This window comes from Anas platyrhynchos, chromosome Z (assembly GCF_047663525.1).
Source record: "Anas platyrhynchos isolate ZD024472 breed Pekin duck chromosome Z, IASCAAS_PekinDuck_T2T, whole genome shotgun sequence".
In the NCBI taxonomy this organism is placed as follows: Eukaryota; Metazoa; Chordata; class Aves; order Anseriformes; family Anatidae; genus Anas; species Anas platyrhynchos.
The window spans coordinates 83,065,001-83,088,187 of NC_092621.1; positions in this window are offsets into that span (position 1 = coordinate 83,065,001).

The following is a 23,187-nucleotide window of genomic DNA, read 5'->3' on the forward strand; positions in this document are numbered from 1 at the left end:
ATCCCATCCCCCATCCCCACTCCCCCTTACACAAAATGCCCTAAATAGTTTATTTGCTTATATACTGTATATCTGTGTGTTTCTCTTCTGTAAATGGCATTGTACATTAAGAAGAAAGAGGTCAGGTAGAACTGAATGTGACAGACTGGTCTTCCTCTGACATGAGTTCAAAGGCTAAAGACTATTGATTGAGATAAAAGCCTAGGTTCTTATCTAATGTTAAAGACACTCCTTGTTGTCTGAAAGCTGTGCACATAATTAGGCTGAAAGTAGAGGACTTCATCCAGAAAATCACTATAAACTGAGCTTCATTAAACGTAGATATTAGTTAATTCAAAGGAAAAAGTTATTTTGCATTGATATATTTTAATGGGTTATGTCTGGTTGTCTTTTCTATGCTAAGAAATATAAACGTGTGCAGAGTGCTTCCTGGTTAATGTATCCCTGATAGGGCAGAAAAACAGATTACTATCACTTGCAGGGAGTAATGCTTTATTCTGTTGGAGGAAAAAAAAAAAAAGAAAAAAAAAGAAAAAAAGCAGGATATTGAACACAAGAATTTATTGTGGTGAAAAGATTGTAGAAAATGTAACTTTATTGTTATATTAAGCATTTCCCTACTGTTTTGTGGCATGGTTATTAAAAATGTTCACTCTTTCAAAGCAGGCAACAGGATTTTACCTGTGTCATGTTCTGCAACTTATATGATAAATGTTAAGAGATAGTGGAAATGATGCCATGATTTTGAATCAGTTAATCTCCACTGGAGTTAGTTTTGTACAATGAGGTGTTGTTAGAAACAGTGAGAAAAGGGAGATTACAGTTGGCATGTGTCAGAAAAATTACATCTGAAGAAACAGGTTAGGCCAGCATTTAGTGTTGCTCTTGGCTCCCAGTTGATAATACCATTTCTTAGAAGTCTTGTTTTCAGTCTTGCACAGCTCATCCGGTTGTTTCTGAATACTATATAGAGAAATAGCCTATGCGTCCTAAAAGCCTATGTTTTGAGAACACTATCTCTGTATGAGAGGTTATGAAATGTGCGTGGGGTTTTGAAAGTTAAACTTTGATGAAATATAGAATGGGCTGTTCTGTAACTCTGACTACTTCCTGAAAAGTTAGTTTTCTGGCCCAACAAGTTAGATGCAAGACCAATATGGTTTCTAAATTAGTGCCCAATCTTTTGTTTTAATTCTGGTGTCCAGAATATGTATATCATGTTTTTCTGTTTTGGAGTACCCTGAAAACACTTTTTGTTATTGTTTATTTTTCTCCTTTTGCATACTTCTGTTATCCTGCCTTCAAATAGAAACTCTGGTGGTGAATGAAACAAGGGCTGTCATTCTGCACATAAAGGGATTGTGTAATCAACTACCAGGAAAAACACCCTGTATTTGAAAGATAGAATGACAGGGGGTATAGGCTGTGACAGCTGTTTTATCACAATGTTTTCTATAGGGATATTTTGCAAAACTGAATGAAGAGAAACCAAAAAGGAAATGATTAAAAGTAACCTGGAATTAATAATAATAATAAAAAAGTCTGTCAGTAACATTGTAGCATGATACTGTAAGGTTTCAAGAGTGAGATAGAGTAGGACAATATATTTTAATAGATGACAAACACTTGTCCTTAACACATTGCTAAGGTGACACAGCAAGAAATAAGAAATCAATATTCCGACTGTTGATGTTCACACAGCTGGCCTGGAAGTAGAGATTCAACAGTATGAAATGGCAAAGCAAATCTTGCTCTACCCAGGATATGGAGTAAAAGCAAAGCATATAAGAGCTCTTGCTCCAGGGTAAAGTGGTTAATTCTAAGGCATGTACCCATCTGGATCAGTGACAGACATGGTAAAAGAAAGTTACTTATCCCAAGATGTATAAATATATATTTCCTCAGAGAATTAAGTTAGATAACATCAAAGGAATTGTGTTCCCTCTATGCTCCTTTGAAATTTGGTTGTAATCTGTCTGGTGGCTCTGCTAAAATACAGATGGAATTTGGGTCTAAAACATCTCTGTTGTAATCTGAGGTTAGCCATAGGTCTTTTATCCCAAACACTGTGCTTATGTTATATCCTGTACATCCTGTGTGTGCTTTGTATGCTGCAACAGCTAAATCTCGAAATGGGACCCTGCTTCTTGCATAGACAGCAGCCTTAATAGATTGAGCCAGAACGGGTTTATCTTCCTAGCCAAGCTAAGCTTGTCTCAGCTGGAAATTGCTCTTTACATCTTGGATAGTGCCCCTGTAAAGAATTACAAATTGCACCCTATTATTCTTATTTTATGCAGATTCCATATGTGACATGCATGGATTGCTATTCATGCACTTTTATTGGGAAATGACTTGGAATAGGGCATGAGTCATTTGTGATCTTTTAAATTAGACATAGGAATACATTTTTCTGAATTATTATCCCAGTATTATTTTGTAGGTTGAAATTGTTGATGATGCTACCTACATTTCTAGGATGAAGTCCTGACCCAAGAAAAGATCTGATATTGATCTTTGTGGAGCCAAATTTCCACTCTCAGAATTGGTCTCTATTTAATGTGAATTCTTGCAAAAGCCAATAGAGAGGATGAAAGTTATATTTCCTGACAGAAAATTAGATTTACTGAATTTACTGAAAAGGCAACTGACAACAGGAGAGAGAGAATTAAAAAATAATAATAATAATAAATAAATAAAATAAAATAACATAAAAAAAATAAAATAAAATAAAATAAAATAAAATAAAATAATAAAATAAAATAAAATAATAAAATAAATAAAAATAATAAAATAAAATAAATAAAAATTGGAAGATGAAGACCAAAGGAAAACAAGATCTTGAAAAGTAAAACTGAAAACCAGTGTATGAAATCAAGATGAAAGAAAGGGGAATCTGGACATATTCAAAAAGTAGGGGCCTTATAGGTGAAAAATTATTCAATAGAAATAACGAAGAAGAGAATGAAAAAGGAAAAATCTCCGAGAAGAAAAAAGAAAAAGTGATATGGAGATCTCAAGCTAAAATTACACATATATTTGTTTCCTAAAGGAATTTCACACTTAAACATATTATTTATCTGCAAAGTTAGGACAGAAGAATCTGTCTGAGCTTTTTGCACAGGAAACGGTTGGAAGCAATTTACAAGAAATCTAGAGCTCTTTTGAAAAATTCTAAAGATTATTTTCTTTTAGAACAGAATGACACTCTTAACCCCATTTGAAATGAGTCAGTTTTCTGTGTGAAGCTACTTACTGCTCTAAAAGACAGTAACTCTAATCAAGTATATAGATTCATTAAGGGCCATACTAGATCTATGTCAAATATATGACCCTCCAATCAGTGTGCAGTTAGCTGAGGCAATACTATCTCCTCATTACTATCTTGAATTTATTGTCCATGAAATAGGCTGTTGCCTGCTTTTCTATCAAAACAAATATAAAGACTAATCTGGCACATAAAAATGTAAGTCCGAATATTGATTCTTACTATCTGATCTAGATATACTTATCACTAATATAATAGTTTTTACTGTTTATGTTTTACACAAAAGTAATAGCACTTTTTTTTTGGGGGGAGGGGGGGGAGGGTTGATGTATAGTGTGGGTTTTTGTTAATTTCATGCAAAAGGAATGATTCATCTTGTGAATATCTTTTGTAAAATATAACATGTTCAGAAGTTTTAAGATGGGTCATCGCATTGATGATATGAATTGTGCTCAAGTCATGAAAACTAGGAAATAAAATTATGAGAACAGTGTGCTTTAACTTAAAATAATTGAAGATTCCTAGGTAGCTTAGTCCCCTGAATTAAAGTTGTAGAATGGACACTTTTTTTTAGAAATATAATGAAAAAAAAAAAAAACTCTTAAATTTTGACTGAAAAATATTGTTTTCATTCATTTTGATTTAAGCAGTCCCTTGCCATATCAACATTGTATCCCTAACTTAATTCATTTTAAAGTCAACTACCTTGTAGAAAGTAGAACAGTTTCTTAACATTTCCTCAAATGTAATAAAATTTAAGCTGTTGTTAACACTAATAGCACTTTCAAAGTGTATTAAACAGGGAAGGCTTTATTCATTTCCAAGGTTACAGGCTATTGTAGACTATTTGATTACATACAATTTGTATCTGGATATTGTTCTTTGAATATAAGCGTAATCCTTCAGCAATGTTAAAATTTCATTCAACTTGGAAGTCAGTAAAACAATAATGACATCTTTGATGCAGAAAAAAAAAATATATATATATACATATATAATATAGTATAACTTTTTTTCTTTTTTTCTTTTTTTTTTTTTTTTTTTAGAATTTGAGTTTTGAAATGCACTTGTGTTCCAGAAATATAATAGAAACTTTAGAACTGTTGGTTTATACAGCCAAATCTTTTATCTCATTCCTAAATGCTCATTTAGTAAAGAGATGATGAATTTAAGCTCTTTTAGATGAGTCCCATCCTACTTCTTTTACAGCAGTGGTAAAAGCCATTTAGGAGGTCTGGATCAGCCACTGGCTGCTGGCTGTTCAGGCTCAGGATGATTTGTGTGTCCCTTCCTTCCCTTCCAAAGATACCACAGGTTTGGAGAAAGCTGGTTGTACACAATTTTTGGGTGATATCACTCATTGAGCATGGTGCTACCTTCTCCTCAGATTTGTACAGAAGAGATCAAACTGCTCACCTTGAATCCATAGTCTCTCTACATCTCTGGAATCTGACAGATTTTTGACATAGGTGAGGTCCTGGGTGAGTTCATCTAGCTGTGTACCAAAGTTTTCTGAATTCTAAAGGTTTAGACTCATATTTCTGGACTACCTGTAGAAGAACTAGCAGTATTAACACCTGGTAACATTTTTTGTTATCTCTGTGACAGGGTACAGTTGTTCTTCAGAGTGATATAACACCGTTATGGAGGGTATGACACCTGCTGTGAAAAACAGATTTTTTTCTGGTTGGAAAGTGGCTGGTCAGTAAAAGAAGAGGACTGGACCTCAGGCAAATGGCAAGTGCTAAAAGATTGCAGAGAGAGGGAAAAAAGACAGTGAACACAGTCATGTAGAGCAGCATTTCTGTGTCTGTAGTTTATAGGAAAATTGAAGTGGGTCAAATTTGAACCATTTGTATACTTGAACTACTCTCTTTATAAGTTCTGGTATTTTTCTCTTCAATTTTCATGATTTTTACCTTCCCTTACATGTTTTTAGAGTAACTGATTTATTTTGGAAGACACTGGAACATTTATATAAGTGATCCTGCAAGCTTTACTGCCATTAGTTGTGCTGTAAGAGGGTGATACTATGCGTGGTTTCCTAAGGCTCAGGAAAAAAATGGAGCCCACATATCTTAGTTTTGCTGGCTAATGACTTCAGGTGGAAGATAGAAATTCTAACCTGATAACAACATGCAACTCAGGCTGGCACAGAGGTCTCTTTATTCAGGTTATCGCTGGTTTAAGAAACCTCTGAACTGTCACGTACCTTCTGAATTAATGAGGCCATATAGGTCTAAGGTTCCTAAAAAGACCCATCTAGATTAGAATCGATTAATCCTGCAGTGGACTACGTGGTATTATAAGGGTGACAACAGATGTAGGTTTTGTTTAAGCACAATTTTTTTAAAGATCATCAGCTGTAATCTGTTATTAGTGATGATCACTCCTATCTTGACTGTAGTGAAAATTTCTCACAAACTATAAACCTACATTTTCTGAAAAGGAACTTTTTGAAGAAACATAAAAGTCAGACATATGATTTATTGTGAGAAAATGTGTTCAGAAGAATTCAACACACCCTATAGACAAGTAAAATTCAAATCTCTTCAAATGTTTGAATTATTGACATGACTTGATATATCTGTGTTCTTCATGTATTTCCAGGTTTCTATTGAGGAATTTAGTACTTCTTCATCTGTGTGAACAAAATTAACTGTAAAAATCAACACATGACAGAAAGAAAATGTAACATGCAGATGTTTCAAACCAATACTGCAGGCTTTAACTCTGCTCATCACTAGAGAATTCAGAAATAGTATATAAAATCTATAAATAGATTTTATAGCTGTTGTCTGTGAAATAGCTGATATAAAACCTGTGATTCAAATATTCATAAAGATTTTATTTTTTTCCTGAATATATACATTGAAATCTAAACCCACCTCTTCTGTATGTGGAGTATTAAAGACAAAAGCATTTGCAATATAGCAATGCAGAAAATGAGTGAAAACATAAACATAAGGAATAATTTTGGTTTCTTAAATATTGCACATCTTATCACTATACAGAAATAATTCCATAAAAGAAATGGAGCACTTGCTAAAATTCCATCTAAATGGCTCATCACCTATCTGGACGGCGTTATTGGTATCATTTAAAAAGCTGCTCCAGAAAAGAGCATTCAAGCTGATCTATGGACATTAGTCTATTAACAGAGTTTTTAAATTTTCGTTTTGTGATATCAAATACCAGTGAACAATCACCTGAACAACTCAAAATCCATTAGGCATCTAGCTTTTAATTTCCCACCTTTCAATATTAAATGGTCAAAATAAGAGGTTGTTTTAGAGTGTGGTGATCGTAATGAGGCCTGACACTTGTGACACTTCAGCCATGTAACCACCATCACTTCCATCACAACAAAGGAGCTCCGAGCACAACACATTGTAGTAGTAGGGAGAGTTGTGAGTTTGCAGCTTTGCACAGCAGGTGTGGCCACACATCTCTGCACCCCTAAACACACATGCTCATCCAATCTGACAGATCAGACAATGGCACAAAAAAAAAAAAAAAAAAATCATCAAGGCTTAAACAAAGATTTCATCTCCAAAGAGACAAAGCTTTACGCTGAATGTGTTGTTTCTGCTGAATTTTCCAAATGGAAAACAATGTATATTTTATTAATGAAAAACAAATTGTGGTGGAGTTGACAAATGTGTTGGCTTTTTTCTGACATTTAAAAAATGTGTATTCTCATTCCTTTTAATATTTACCTTCCTATCATCCTGCAAATGATTTTGTTAATTAGTTATATCTTGTGTATACTTCAAACAACAAATGCAAGGAAGCCTCGGGACCACACTAAGAGAGACTAAAAATCCATCACACAAGTGAAATATGATTTTTCAGTCTTTAGTGTATAAATAGCTTCTTTTTTCTTTAATACCTATTTAGACAGAAACATAGATGCATGGACTGGAATCTTTAAAGTCATCGCTACCTTAGTTGTTGAAAAATTTATTTTTAAAGGAGGAAAAATTAGGAAACCTAATTTTCTATTCAACTTAACAGCAACAGACCATTAAAAAGTGAAGCTAGAGATGTGCATATTTACCATAAGGGAATGAACTGGGCATTAATGGGCTCTGGAGGCTTATTTGGAGACAGCTGCACTTATCATGAATCAAGAAAGGGAAATAGCAGCCCTGGTGCGCTGTAGGTCAGTCACAAATGTCGACTTCAGAGAGCTATAAATCTGTAGCATTACTTCAGCAGCCAACTCTCAGAACACCCTTCTAGCGTTTTCCTATAATTTAAAGATTATGTAAGGTGTATAGTGAGTGTGTTCGATGAAAATATTAATTTAGAGATAAATCCAGTAAATGCTCTAAAGCAGCAGCTTCTGCTGAGCAGGATCATCTTCTGGTACACTTCAAATAGGAATTGCTGCTAGTTTTGTCAACAGTAGGAGGTCATGGAAGTCTGCCAAATAAAACAAGGCCTTTTTCAATAAAATGCTTTCAGTTGTAAGTAGTCACAGAATATCTTCCTGTACCATTTTATTACTGATATTTAAACTTTGATATATTGTTTTATACTGACAATTTCTTGAGTCAGAAATCTTAATCATGAAATGAGCTGGAGTAAAAAGCAATTAATCACAGTTAACTCCTTCTGGCATGTCCAAAACATATTTTGTTGTTGCTTCTGAATGTTTTAAAGGCATTATCCAGGCTCACAGATTTCATATCCCACTGTGAGGCTGCTCGTTTTCAAAATCCGATATTTACATGTTGAAATTTAAGGCTTTTAAGAAAAGTGGTAAAACTTCTTTGCAAATTAACATTTTAATTACTGTGAAATAGAAAGGGGGTTGTATTGTTTTAACTTCATCAGAATGAGCTATAGGAACAGACCTTTTAGCTCATGCTAATAGAACCTTGTGGGTATTTATGCAGATTATTTGGTTTCTGCCCTGTTGGCAGGAAGACAGTGAAAAAAAGATTAAGGTGGAAGTTCCAGTCTTTCCCATCACAGAAAGTGAAAACAACACTAAGTGACATGTTTGCCTATGATAACACACGTCCCACTCACACTACCAGTTTTTTTACTAGGTTAAACAATTTTGAGGTAGTTCCTCCTTCCCTCTTGGAATCAGAACTGACTTACTGCACAAATTTCCACTAATTTCAGAGCAATGCTAGTAAAATAAGACCCTATAGAGAAGAGACATATATAAAAACATATCTGCTGTTCCTTAACCTTTGGGAAAACTAATATGGTGTATGCATACACCATACAATCATTAACCTATTTTTTATGCATTTATATACATTTGATAATGTTCCCTACCTTATTCATAAACTATATATAACTATACAAACAATATATATACATACATATAACTATAGTTATATATACATATATATAACTATATATTTTTTATACTATATAGTGAATACAGTGAATATCTTAGACTTTATATATATAAACTATATATATATAATAAAAACTAAACAATAAAAAATAAAAAAGACCAACTGGGACCTAAAAATACTGTCCATTCTTATGGTTTCACATGTTTATATTTCAACAGCAGGAAAGGAAGTTTCAGAGCTCACAGATCCATACGTTCTGCTGTCAGAATAACACAGCAACACAGTTTTACGGAACCCTTTCAGAAGACAAACACAGGGCTGTATTCAGCTCCTCATCACTACCAGGATATTCCATTCCTTCTTCTCATTCGTTCTGGCCTCCTTTTCCTGCTTATATTGTGTCTTCTTTTCCTTACACTATCCCAATAAGTTCAACTTTCACTCTAATCCCAAAATGGCTTCCCACACAAGCTCAACACTCTCTCCTAGGATATTGCTCCATTTCTCCTTTGCTATCCACCACTAGTTATCTACTCCAATCTCTTCTCCCTTCAGTTCATGCTCATTCACCTGTATCTGTTTTCAGTTGATTGTTAGGCTTTGACCCATGCCACCTCCACCACACCATCTCTTTCCAGCTCTCATTTGATCTCATTATTCCCTTCTCTCCTGCCAATTGATTTTCAGTCCTATTGGCTCACATTTCACACCTTCTACTTCAAGGCATTAATGCTTCTCAGAAAGACTATTGCCAGAGTACATTTACAATACAAAAATATATAAATGATACCCAACTCCATTAGATGTATTCTTTTTGCTGACACTTCATATAAAATTCTATCCTGAAGCAAAGAACCAGGCTGGGAAATTTCAGCCAAAAAGGTTAAAATTTAGTAAAATTAAAAGTGAGTCAATTATAGTAAAACTCTGGGTATTGTCAAACAATTTTAATCATAACAGGCATATTGGGCCCAGCTTGATATAATGAAGAACAAAATATGTTGCATTAATGTATAAGAACATGGAAACTGAGAAAAGATAGAGTACAGATACATAAGTGTTAAATAGATAGTTATTTTATATAAATAATTCTTTTAGTTCATAGCTTTATAATCTTAACAGTTGTTGCTGACTGTACAAAGACTAAAAATAATAATTATAATAATTACAATGTCATAAGTGACCTAGATATGTCTGAAACTTTTACCTAAAGTATGTTTTGAATTGGATAACTAAATCTTACAGCCTTGCGGTTCAAGTAGTATTGCTGGTTTCATAGCATTTCAAAAAAATAAGACTAGGTCTCTCTTCACACCCCACAGCTGTGCAGCCATAGGTACTGGCTTGAGTATTTCAAAATTCAAGAATTGAGATTCCCTTAAGAAAGAGCTTGTATAATAAACTTAAAAAGTTTCTGGAAGAAAACCATTTGGGGTCATTTGTATTGTTTCTGCTTTATAATAGTAAAGAACATCTAACATAAAAGGCTTTGAAATAAAGTTAAGCTAATGCTGCCTGAACCTCAAGTACCAGAACATTGCCTGAAGAATTCAACAAGCCCTACAGACTCAAGTGAAATTCAAATCCTTTCAAATTTTTGAATTATTGACATGAATTGATATATCTGTGTTCTTCATGTATTTCCAGGTTCCTACTGAAGAAATCAGTATTTACACACTTCCAGCTTTGATTTAGCCCTGAGTTTTCTACATGTATATCTCTGCTGAAGGACCAGAGCTAGGCTGAGCATTGACAGGAACTGAAATTCTGTAGCCTCAGACTTACAGAGGTCCATCTGGGCAATTTATTGCCTACTATATTTTTTGCTCAATAGGGCTTTCAAAAGTTACTAAGGATCTCACAGAAAAACAAGTATGACTGTAACAATGCATCTTGACAGAGGACTGTCTGTTTCAGGATTTGAGATTAGGAGAAGGGGGAGTAGAAAGGGGAGAAGAAATGGGGAAGGACACAACTGGAGGGTAGAGTGGAGGTTTCATAAAAGCATTCAAGCTGTTCTGCATTGAAAAACTTCTTTGATGAATTGCTATTTTTGTGATAAAGCCTCTGTTTAACAGAGAAGTCTAGACTGAGTGCAGGTGTAGAAGCTCATTCCCTGCTAGAACTACAGATGTGTAGCTCTGCTACATGGGGAGATGTGCCAGTAGATCCTAATAGCGCCAGATCCACCAGCTTGATTTGTCCTTACCAGCTCCTACAGGGCAATGCTTTCATCTTTATAGTGTCACTCTGTGGTTATCCATAGTGAATGCACTATTGTTAGGGTAATTCTAGTGTAGCTGTACAAATGAAGCTGCTCTTGGAGTGCTCCCAGAGCATCCGTGTTGGTGGTTGCCTGTTCTCAGATGCCTTTTATTTATACTGCATAAATGGCACTTTCCTGCTAGATCACATGCCTGGTGACTGCAGTGGGGCATATTGCTAATGTCTAGGCTCATTTTGTAAATGTTTCATGGATCCCAATCATGGAAAATGTGTTCAGCTCCAAAATATTATCAGATTTTAAAATAACTGCAATAAATACTGGGTCCTGGAATTTTGCACTAGAGTTTTTACTTTTCAGTGAAGAGACTAAAAGCTTGTTTAGGAAAACTAAATCTAGGCATTTCACTATGTACATGGCTATGTGAGAAAGAGCATTAAGAAAAAAAAAAAAAAAAAGCAAATGGTATGAGTTTCCAAGGTACAGCAAGGGCATTACTGCTGCTCCCTGTAATTGTCATTATTCTTTAAAAGCAATGGACTGGAAATTACAAAGAAAGTAGTTGGTAGTTTCTCTGCATAAGACAGGGAAGAAACCAGTACACTTCCACATCGCCATGCTTTGTGTTCTCATATTACATTGAAGCAAAGTCATATTTCAGTTTTTCAGCTGTGTGGATTGTGTGGATTCAGTATTTCAGCTAGTGATCTTCCTTCTTGAGCTGAAAATGTAAAGGGATGTGAATTTAACAGAGAAGTAACCTCAGAAAGCTTTTGTAACCTTGATTAATGCTAGACTGGGAAAAAAAAAAAAAAAAACAAACAACAAAAAAGGCATCCCCAACAGATCATATCAGTTAAACATACAAATGGTAATACTAAATATAAACATAGATGTAGCATAGATGGGAGAGTATACTCATGTGGTGGGGCCTGAGTATTTTATTTGTCCATTATTCTGTTTGGAAGGAATTGCATAATGGACAGCACTGTGGCACACTGTATTGGGTTTATGCAGCAGTGGAGAGCTGCAGGGGCAGCCATATGTGAGCAGAGCCCAGCAGCTGCCCCAAGTCAGAGAGGAGAAAACTCCAGCTGATCCAAAACGGACCCATTGCTGGTCAGAGCTGGGCCATGAGCAACATTGGTTGGGCTCTCAGAGAGCAGATGAAGAAAGAGTTAATACATAAATAAATAAACAAACAAACAAACAATAAATAAGCAGCTGGGAGAGAGGGATGAGAAATGAGAGAGAAGCAGATCTGCAGCCCCCAAAGTCAGTGCAGAAGGAGAGCAGGAGGTGGTCTGCAACACATGGGGTATGAAAGAGGCAGGACTGAATCTGAGACTGGGAAGAAGGGATGAGGGAGGGTAGAAAGGTGGTTTTAGTTCGTTTTTAGTTCTCACTGCCCTACTTTGTTACTAATTGGCAATAAATTAAATTAATCTTCCCCAAGTTAAGTTAATTTTCCCTATTACGTTACCGTAATTGATTTTTCTGTCCTTATCTTAGCCCATGAGCTCCTCCATCACATTTGTTCCCCTGTCTTGTTGAGTATAGGGAGTGAGATAGCAGCTTGGTGACCACCTGGTAACAAGCCATCACACACACCAAAGTGTCTTTCTTTTTTGGTTACTCGGCTGTCCACCTAGTATGGATGCCTCTGGTTTCTTCTCTCTCCATGCTTGCTGCACCAACAGATTTGCTTTAGACAACCACTTTTGTGGTTGCAGTTAAAACTAATATAAACCCTTTTCTAGATATAATGTGTCTGCACATTTTTCCAGAGCACCAGTTTTCTCCATTCAAAACAGTCCCAGAGCCAAGAATGCTTGGCTGCTAGAAACATTGGCCAGTCAACTACTATCTTGTATTGTTCCCAGATTACATTTTTAAGCCATTTTCCTGTGAACAATGCAGGATTACACAGTCCATGTTTCACTGCAGGAATGCTTACAAAACTCAACAAGTTAGACTCAAGGCAGGTAAGACTTGAAGTCAATGTGTATGATCACATTCCCATGGATTAACTGCCTCAGAGCACATAATTGTAAAAACAGCTGAGAATAACCAGTTTGCAAATTAGTGAGAGATCCAATCATACTCCTTTCTATGGATGGATATCAGGATATTGTAAAATGCAATAGCAGACCAAAGGTATGTAAAGGTAGATATAATGTCACAAAATAAAGCCAAAGTGTGATAGTCACTATCAGGGTAGACTTCAGTGAAAAAAATAAACATTTTTTATATTTATAAAAAATAAACGGTCATGATTATTGATGACAATTTGAAAAAATAAAATTAAAATAGTCTTTTTTTTTTTTTTATGTAGAAATTTGCTTTGCATTTTAATTCAGTGATAACCTGAAATTATGGACAACTAGCATTTCATGTAAAAAATCTCCACCTTTTTCAGTAATTTTGTGAAATGACTGGTTTCACAATCTGGCTAGAGCATAAATTTAGTCCTTGTCCTTATGCTCACTACCTATTTGTTATTTTTAATACAGAAGTGGTACGGTCTTTGTTCTTGGTATACCAGTATAGTTATATGATTTTAAAGCATAGGTTGAAATCTGTTATGCATAATTGTTATGCCTGTATTATTTGAAGAAAATTCACCATCATTTCTGAGAGAAGGTGAAAAAAACCATCCTTGTATTTCTTTTCACAGAAATAAGAATATTACGGAGAAGGAACTCATGAATTTCCTTCAGGGTTTTACCATTAATTGTGAACAATCCTGCTATCTCCTGGGTAAGCTACAAGTCTAAGGATAGATATTGTAATTTTCATTAAGAATTTCTTTCTAGTTGTAGCAAAATATTATCCATTAACATGAGCTCTTTCTTGAGGCTGTTGGAGTAATGTAGTAACTATGTTATCTGCCTTTATTTCATGTTTTCTGTTTTATAAATTGTGTGGATTCAGAATGGAACTTATAAATCATTATTCAAGACTAGACCTCTCAGAACTGCCCAAATTTGTGAATTACCCAAAGGAGATCATTAAAGCACTTATTTATATGAAAGCTGGTCTGGTTTGTTTGGCTTGGTTTGGTTTTCATGTGAAAACTGATGTTTTGGAGCCACTTCTTCTATAACCTAGGCTATCTAGCATCTCTTTCAAAAAGAAATCAGGAAGTCCATTTCTGATGGATCTGATGAATGGACCATCTGATTGATGGAGCATTCAACCTTGCATTACTTTTACTCTTTTCTAGCTCTATCAGTGGTTCAGGCAAAGCCGGCATGTTATCAGGTACAGAGGAGAAAATTCAGTCACAGGTGAACTGTGTCTTCTACTTGCAATTTGATATTTATAAAAGTATGTATTTGATATTTCTTGTTTGGTATAGCTTGCAAATTACAAATTTCACTGTAGCAAGAAAAGAAATACTTTCTGTAAAAAAAAAATACTTTCTCTAAAAAAGCTTTGCAGAAGCCATGCTTTACTAAAGCACCCATCTCTGTTGGCAGACTTCTGAGACAGGCTGTAGCAGAAAAGATTGCAGGAGAAGCCCTTAGGATAGACAAGCTCAAATGTGTAGCAGGGAGAAAATGTAGCACTCTATTGTCTCCATGCCCTCCCACAGCAGTATCTTGTTCACAAATCTGAAAAAGAAAGCCGTTCTTTTTCACATGAGAGAGGTCCAAGGCAGTAGCTGTAACATGTCTTGCTTTTGGTTGCATTGAATTGCCTTTGAGGACAAGGATCCTTGTGGGTGCAGGATGGACTACCCTTCTCTAATAAACCTGATTACAAACATTCAAACAAGGAAGAATTTTTGGTATCTGTGACCTCCACATAACATCCATAGGTTTTTATTGCTTTTATTTGTAGACAGGAACCTAGTCACAGGGTTGCTTTGAAGTTTTTAGTAGATTACAAAAAACATATGAGAGAAGGGGCCATGGCAGCTTCAAATCATACGATTTGCTTCACAAACAGCAAACTACAAAGATCGCTTGTAATAAAGTACACAGAATTGAAATGAGACTACTATTCAGATATCTAAGCAGATTTAAATGACTCTTTGAGAGGAAGTTTTCTAGCTTGTTTAGAGTAAATGTAATTTCATAAGTCTGCTTATTAATATTTTGAATGATTAATTTGTTTTGACAAACAGGGAGGTATTTAAAATCATGCTTTCTAATACTAGTAGTTTGCTTTGATGTAGGATTTGCAATGACCTTAATGTCATAATATATTGTTGCAGTTTGAACTGGAATGCATAACTCATGATTAGAACTATAAGCACAACAATTAGAGGACTATTGCTCACACAGAAAACTGTTTTATGTTTTCCTCCATGACCTATATACTTGTCTTTAAGCAATGAACAGAAAACAAAATATAACATACTAAGTACTTTCTACTTTTGTCCACATTCATTACAAAATAATTTAGAACAGCCTAGAAAATGCAGGTTCATAAAGAAAGTTCTAAACATAATCAATGTGCCATATTTTTAGTGTCTTCAAGTTTGGTTGTTTTGTTTTGTTTTCCTTTGCTTTTGTTTGTTTGTCTGTTTGCTTAATTAAGGGCTAGTCTGGAGGTGCTGAGGTTTTTGAGGGTTGTTGCACAAACTTCAGAAAGGGTCAAGACTCTTGGAAATGCTTTCATACCCAAGAAAATGGAGATATATTTTAAACAATACTGAAGAGGAAACCTAAAGCTGTAAGAACAAGACTGAATATGTGTTGTATACAGATACACATAAATCATTAGATGTTTTTCTATTAAGCTAGATATGCTAGATATGCTAGATATAAGCTAGTTTTGGCCATGGAAAAAGAGTGGAAACTCAGTGCTCTGGTAGAAAATTACTGTCTGGCCATTTGTTATGAACTTGTGTTTGTCCTTTCCAGTGTCTGGACCTACTTTTCCTGTCATGCTTAATGTATGACATAAGATAAACCTCTATTTTTTGGGGGTGGTGAAGATATTAAGGCATTTCATCTGTGTTACATTAGTGTTAAATAAATTTTGTTTTACTTTGTTTTAATACAAAGTTTAATACAAGTTCTATAATGAAGTTAAGAATAAAATTGATGAAGTTGATAAAGTTGATGATGGAAGTTAGTGTTGGAATACTTACCTAAAGATGATCACTTCTGTCTAGTCAAGAGTAAGCATAGACAGGAATTTTTCTGACTTCCAGGTGTAATTTTAAAAAAGTCAGTTCATCAAAACAAAACCTCCGAGGAATAGTGTGGAGGAAAAAGGAAGGACACAGCAAATGTAATATGAAAAATCTCTCAGCTTTCCAGCACAGCTTATGATCAAAACGAAGTCAAAAGTTTTAGAATAGTCTGGACTATTGACTGGGGTTACCATATTCACTTGGAGATGTGGGAGAGAAGCTTGAGACTCATTCCTGAGTTGATCTCATCAGTTGGAGCTATTCTACTTCACAGAAATAAGTAAACAGGGAATTAACGTTGGTCATCCTCTCCTGTCTCAGACACGGTGCTTATGTCTTCTCACTCCCAGAACACAATTATTTCAGCAAAGGAGTGGAGCACTGGATTGTGAGATCTGGCAGTACAAGAATAAAACCCAAATCTTCTGTTCCTTATATGAATGTCTGCATTCATTGAGCTGTCTGTTGTCCTAGTTAGTTCAAGTTTCCTTTTTTTTAGTTTCCTTTTTTTTTTTTTTTTTTTTTACCTCAGAGGAAGAACTGAGCAAACTTTGCAAAGCCTGCCTTTTGCCTTTGACGCTGATGTAGAATGAAATTTTGAAGAAAAGTTTATAGACCTGTGTCAGACAGCAAAATAATTTACTGTCTTATTTACACTTTCAAAGTGATAAGATAAGCTAGAAAAGAATACACCAGAGATGCAAATTTTACAGTTAGGCTACTTTATTTCCAGTGAGTGATTCCATATACCTTTGTATGTAACAGTTTAGCAGGCATTAGCTAAGTTGTATGTTCATTAATTTGTTTCCATGTAAATCAATGTGGCAAAAAATTAAGGCAACTGGGACTTTTTGGAGATGAAGATCATGTCTGGTATTTTTCTAATGGAAACAAGTTAAACGAAGCCATTAGTACAGTGATTTTCATACTTGCTTAAACCTCTGCTTGAATTATGAATCTTATGTATTTATCATGTTCTTCAGCTTTTTCCTTTTACATGGACTTTTGTCCTGTATTATGAACTTTTTCTCTTTTCCTTACTAGCTCAGTTGACAGTCCAGGTTGATTCTCTGATGTGCAAGTGACTAAAAACAAACTCTTGTTCCTGCCAGCAGCCATTTTAGTGTTTTTCATTAATTTCAGGACAGTATCATTTTGTGAAAGAAGAAGCCAAGATATAGTCTAGGATGAACTCAATCATGGTAGTCTGGTTTTCCTAGAGATGCCATAAAGGTAAAAAAAAATATGAGACATCCTGATGACAGGAAGAAAGAAACACAGATTGTAGAAGACTGTAGAGAGGAAAGATTAGAAAAACGGTTGTATGCATATTTCTACTAAATCTTATACACTTCGTTTTCTGTTTTGAACTTGATGCAGCTAAGTTACATGTCAGGGAGCTTCTGCTGATGAAACCGGTGGTATATGCATTCATTCCTCTACAAAATGTTACAGTGGTTTGACTAAACATCATCATGCAGTCTTGTAACATCATCATCATGTAATCTTTTCTATGTTTTCACAGGTGATTATCCAATAACAAGGTTATGGCACACTGTAAAAAAAAAAAAAAAAAAAAAAAAAAAAGGTATTTTTAAAAAGAATAAAAGCATCCAGGACTATGTAGATTTGAGATATCTTCTCCTAGCCTGTCTTTTTTTTTCTTTTTTTTTTTCTTTTTTTTTTTACCCTGTTTTATCAGAAACTTAGTAACAGTACTTGATTTTGAGATTTTTTTTTAATGCAATTTCTTATATTGATTCAATTAAAATTTTAGGTAAAGAAAAACAGCTGAAATTTCATTATGAAATTTCAAATGATGTTTCTTTCAAAATACACGTGCTATTTTACTATTTTGTTGTTTTAATGCATAGTCTTATATTGTGTTTGGTTTTTTTATTATTTTATTACTGTGTTTTTAATAATTAATGGGTTTGTAGCATTTACTAAAATATGAGAGGCATCACAGTGATTAAATAAATACTAATATTTCCCTTTTCACTTTAAAATAGACCATTATAATTTAGAGGAGAATAAAGAGGAGAAAAAAAAAATAAATTTCCAAATTTTCCAAAGGTTGGAAGTTTCAGTTTTTTATATCTTAAAGCCCCTGAAGAAACTATAGATCTCTAAATCTAACTGACACTAGAGTGTTTTAAAGATAGACTAACTTTGTGACTTTGAAAAGTGTTTCTTCACATTGCTTTTATATAACACCAATTATATTGTGTGCAGTAGGTGACTGTGAAACATATTTTGTTCGTTAGAAATATTGCATTAAATAGTTGTCTTTCATACAATTTTCAAATAGGAATCAATCAAGGTTTGTGTGGTGATGTGCAAATTTTCAGTCAATTTGAACTGATTTGACTCTTCAGAAGGTTAAGGTAGTTTAATGGTTGAAAGCACATTGCTGTGCAGCAAGCTGCAAAAGTCAAAGGGTTAGAGGATTAGGATTTCATTTCCTTTTAGCCGTTGCCATGTCTGTTTTCTGTCCAAACTACTTCTTGTTCCTATTTAACCCATGCTTTTAAAGACAAAAGGGGTTGAGAACTTGTGGGCCTCAGGCTTCATTTTAACAAGCCGTCTCTAGCACTTTGGTGCACAATTTGTCATAAATGTCATAGGTCAGGGAATGTTAGAAATCTACAGCCAGCAGATGGTCATTATGACAGCAGTTATGTTTCAGAAGCAAAAGATGCTTTGTGATATTTACTCCATGTGAATGTTACACCTCTGTAGAGTATATTCAAGTTCACTCTTAAAATGAACTCATCCTTTTTATCTCTCACTTCTTAGCTAGAGCTCACAAAAGCTCCAGAGCCTCATCCTCTTCCCACTGCTCATAGAGTTCCATAGGGTTCCTTTCAGGAGTAAAACATACCTGTGGAATAGTCCATTTCATTTACAAAACTAATAATAGTCCAGAAACTGCTTCAAATGCAGCTAAGTAGTTAGCAGCAATCATCTGCACTCTTCTTCTCTTTATCACTTGTATTTTGCCTTGTCCCATTCTGTGCACATCAGTTGACACTAAATTCTTGATTAAAAAAAAAAAAAAAACAAAAAACAAACAAACAAAAATCTTCTGCGGGAAAACTAAACAGAAAAAGACCAAAAATTCTAGCCATCCAAGTACAGAATCTGAAATAGTGGTTCTAAAGTATAGCTGGATTGTAAATACTACAAATAACTGTTGTAAAGCTATTTTTCCTCAGTCATTTCTGGGTGGCAGAGCATCCATAGAACAGCTTCAGAAGAGTCGTTCTGCAGCCTAACAACCAATTTGTACAGTCCATTAAAAATAATAATAATAATAATAATTCAAAAAAAAAAAAAAAAGAAAAGAAAAGAAAAAAAAAAAAAAAGAAAAGGAAAAAATAGGCCCTGAAAGTGGAGGTGGCCACTAATTATTAAAATGGAGTCATAAATAGCTATAAATATTTAAGCCTTATAGTTCGATTTGTTTGTGGAGGTAGCTATTAGCCTGCTTGTGAGATGGTAAATTCCTGCCTAGTACAATGCAGCACTACAGGCAGCTCCAGTGTGAGCGCAGACAAAGAGCCCCAGGCAGCTCCACCCTCGCCCATTCTGCTCTCCGACAACACCCCTTGTTCACAAAGCCCCTTTCAATTATAGTCTTTGTTGGTAATGTTTACTTTTTTCATTCAAATCTCTCCTTTCCTCAGTCTCAGTCTTCCAGGCAACCAGCTCGCTGGAGCCCGAGCAGAGGCAGAGAAAGAGAAAATGAAATCCAGCACATGCCTATCGTGGTAAAACCACACCAAAACCCAAACCGTCTCAGCCCCAGTCCTCCAAGTAGAGGGTGCAAAGCAATCCGATTTTATTTTTTTATTAATATTATTTATTTTTTTCAGCTCTTAGTTCTCCTCTTATTATCCACAACTGTCTCTCGTCTCTCACTGCGGATGCAGGCTGGTTGTATGGTTGCACGATGACAAGAGACTGCTTTAATTTGCTCGGTGGATATCATTCTACTTATACCTCTCTTTTCTTCCCCAGATGGTAAAAACGATATTTAGCGAGGAATTACGTTTTTCCTTCTTAGGCAAAGACAACACAAGTAAGAATCAATTGTGTCATAATATCCAGAGTTTTCCTTGGTGTTTTCTGTTTTTTTGCCCTTGTAATTTCATTTTATTTCTTCCTAGCTTTTTGCTTCAGGGCATGGAGTGATGTTTTTGGGGTGTTTTTATTTTGTTTTGACATGTTTTACCAATGCAGTTATTTATTTTCATGTCTGAAATACTCTATGACATGCATTTTGGAATCTATTATGAAATGCAGCAATCCTTCCTGTAATGGACAAAATGTGACGAAGGTATAACATGCAAAACATTTTTACATAAAGATGTTATAGTATGTTATATAACTTTGCTGAACCCAAAAGAAAGCAGCAGTTAAAAATTTATTTTCTTTTCCTTTCTTTCCTTTTTTCTCTTCTCTTCTCTTCTCTTCTCTTCTCTTCTCTTCTCTTCTCTTCTCTTCTCTTCTCTTCTCTTCTCTTCTCTTCTCTTCTCTTCTCTTCTCTTCTCTTCTCTTCTCTTCTCTTCTCTTCTCTTCTCTTCTCTTCTCTTCTCTTCTCTTCTCTTCTCTTCTCTTCTCTTCTCTTCTCTTCTCTTCTCTTCTCTTCTCTTCTCTTCTCCCTTCCCTTCCCTTCCCTTCCCTTCCCTTCCCTTCCCTTCCCTTCCCTTCCCTTCCCTTCCCTTCCCTTCCCTTCCCTTCCCTTCCCTTCCCTTCCCTTCCCTTCCCTTCCCTTCCCTTCCCTTCCCTTCCCTTCCCTTCCCTTCCCTTCCCTTCCGTACATTTATGACACCCATTAATAACAAAGTAATAATAATATGTGTCAGTCCTGATGCTGTGCAATCCAGCATACTCTGGATGAGGAACTTCTGTATTCGAGCTCTTACACGCCTTAAAAGCAATAATAAATTTAATCCCTGGCAAGTGAGGCAGGTTTCATTGGCCCGGGTTGGAGGCCAGGTTCCCCATGACCGCCCTTCTCAGCCTGTGACCTTCAGCACTGTCCACCTGCTGGAAGCCATGTTTGATATCCAGGCTGGGGAGATACCTCTGCATTGCAAAATGGTGTCATCAGAGGGAGTGGAGGAATTTATTTCTCTCTGTTGTTATTAAGGGGGTTCCCCCTATGGCTAGGGGAATGAAAAGCACGATTTAATGTTCTCTGGAGAGTGGCAGGAGGGGATGGGGGATGGGGGGCGGGGGTAACAAAAAAAAAGAAAATAAAAAAAAGGCTGAAAGCTTCAACGTTGCTTCCAAGTGGACCACTACAGTCCTTGTGGCGAGTGGGATGTCCCTTAGGAATTCACCGCAGGCCTGCCTGAAAAGAAAGGGATTAAGGCCCTTTAGAGGAGGGAAATGTAACAAAAGGAGCACTTCTATGATGTAGCAGCATAAAATAAGGGGCTCCTTTGTGCCGCTGATTGCTAAAGGTCTCTGAACTGAGCAGCCTGCGTTGTAGGCCTTGCTCCCCCCCGGGCGAGCCGATCGTACTAAACGGTATGGCTTGCGCTCTAGCAAGAGTGCGGTTCTCGTTTTCTTGTTTAGGGGCAAATAAGACATTATTGGTTTGTTTCTACATCGTGGGCTTTTTTTTTTTTTTTTTTTTTTTCTTTTTCACACCTATCGAAAAGTGGCCTGTAGGGAGATTATACTCTAGTGAAAGTTGCTGCTAATTAAAACAAGTAATTAGTGTTCCTCCAGGCTTTGCGGTTTCACTCACTTTTGCCCGCCAGACAACATTAGTTTAAAAGCAATCCAATTTCTAGCAATAACAGACTGTAAAAAAGTCATTTAACAAGTATATAAGCGTAAGGTTACAGTTCAGGCTTTGATTTATCTCTTCTGGGCTATTTAGAGAGCCATAGCAAAGTTGGCAGGGTCGGGGAGGGGGTTGTTGGGGAGGGGGAGGAGAGAGAGGGAAAATGTTTTTCTTTTCTTTTCTTTTCTTTTCTTTTCTTTTCTTTTCTTTTCTTTTCTTTTCTTTTCTTTTCTTTTCTTTTCTTTTCTTTTCTTTTCTTTTCTTTTCTTTTCTTTTCTTTTCTTTTCTTTTTTCTTTTCTTTTCTTTCTTTTCTTTTCTTTCTTTTCTTTTTTCTCTCTTCTCTTCTCTTCTCTTCTCTTCTCTTCTCTTCTCTTCTCTTCTCTTCTCTTCTCTTCTCTTCTCTTCTCTTCTCTTCTCTTCTCTTCTCTTCTCTTCTCTTCTCTTCTCTTCTTCTCTTCTCTTCTCTTCTCTTCTCTTCTCTTCTCTTCTCTTCTCTTCTTTCTCTTCTCTTTTCAACTTTTTTTTTTTTTTAAGACGTGTCAGTGCATTTAGAAAGATGAGACAGAGCTTCAGAAGACCAAGCCACAGCCACATTAAGAAAATAGAATTGGATTTTATGCGGTTTTTGGAGAGAACTCTCACTTAGCATTTTGTAAACAGATCATTTCATTAAGTCCTTTTGTTTTTACTCCTGCTTCTGCTAAATGAGTACTTTTTATTGATTCTGTCTCTCTCTGAGGTGAATGAGAGTTTAACATATTATCATTTTATGTTGGTACAGACAAAAGTGATTATATGTATGTGATGTTGTTCTACAGGAAAGTTGAGGAATTTATATAAAGTTTCAAATGTGGAGATATATCAATTGACAAAAAAAAAAAAAAAAGAGTAAAAAAAAAAAAAGGAACATCACCCCTATTTCCCCTATTTTTGTTTGGTTTCCAATGTTCCTGTTAGTCCAAAACTGCCAGCTGTTGAATGTCTGGGTCATAATATTAGATGCTGATATGTGTTGTAACAGCTTCCTTGTAGGGTATTTTGGATTCAAATGGATATGGATAGAGATTCCTTATTTTTGTAGAAGCTTTTGCTTACGTGGATAATGCATAAACTACAAATCAAGGACAATAGGAGTATATGCAGGTGATTTCTTCATATAAAAAGAAAGCACTGTTTTCTAATGTTCAACCAGTGGACACAGATTTTATTTTCAGTTTGCCTTATCTGGTATTTCTGTTGATAAATGAACCAGAAAAGGGGAAATATGATTTTTGATAAGCTAGAAAAACATTTTACACTGATAAACAGCATAAGATTGCATAATAGTCACACTGAAATAGCTGTAATTCAACACTAAACTGTCATTTTAAATGGGATTTTTTTCCAGTCATGTACCAACAGACAAGTCTGTACAGCTG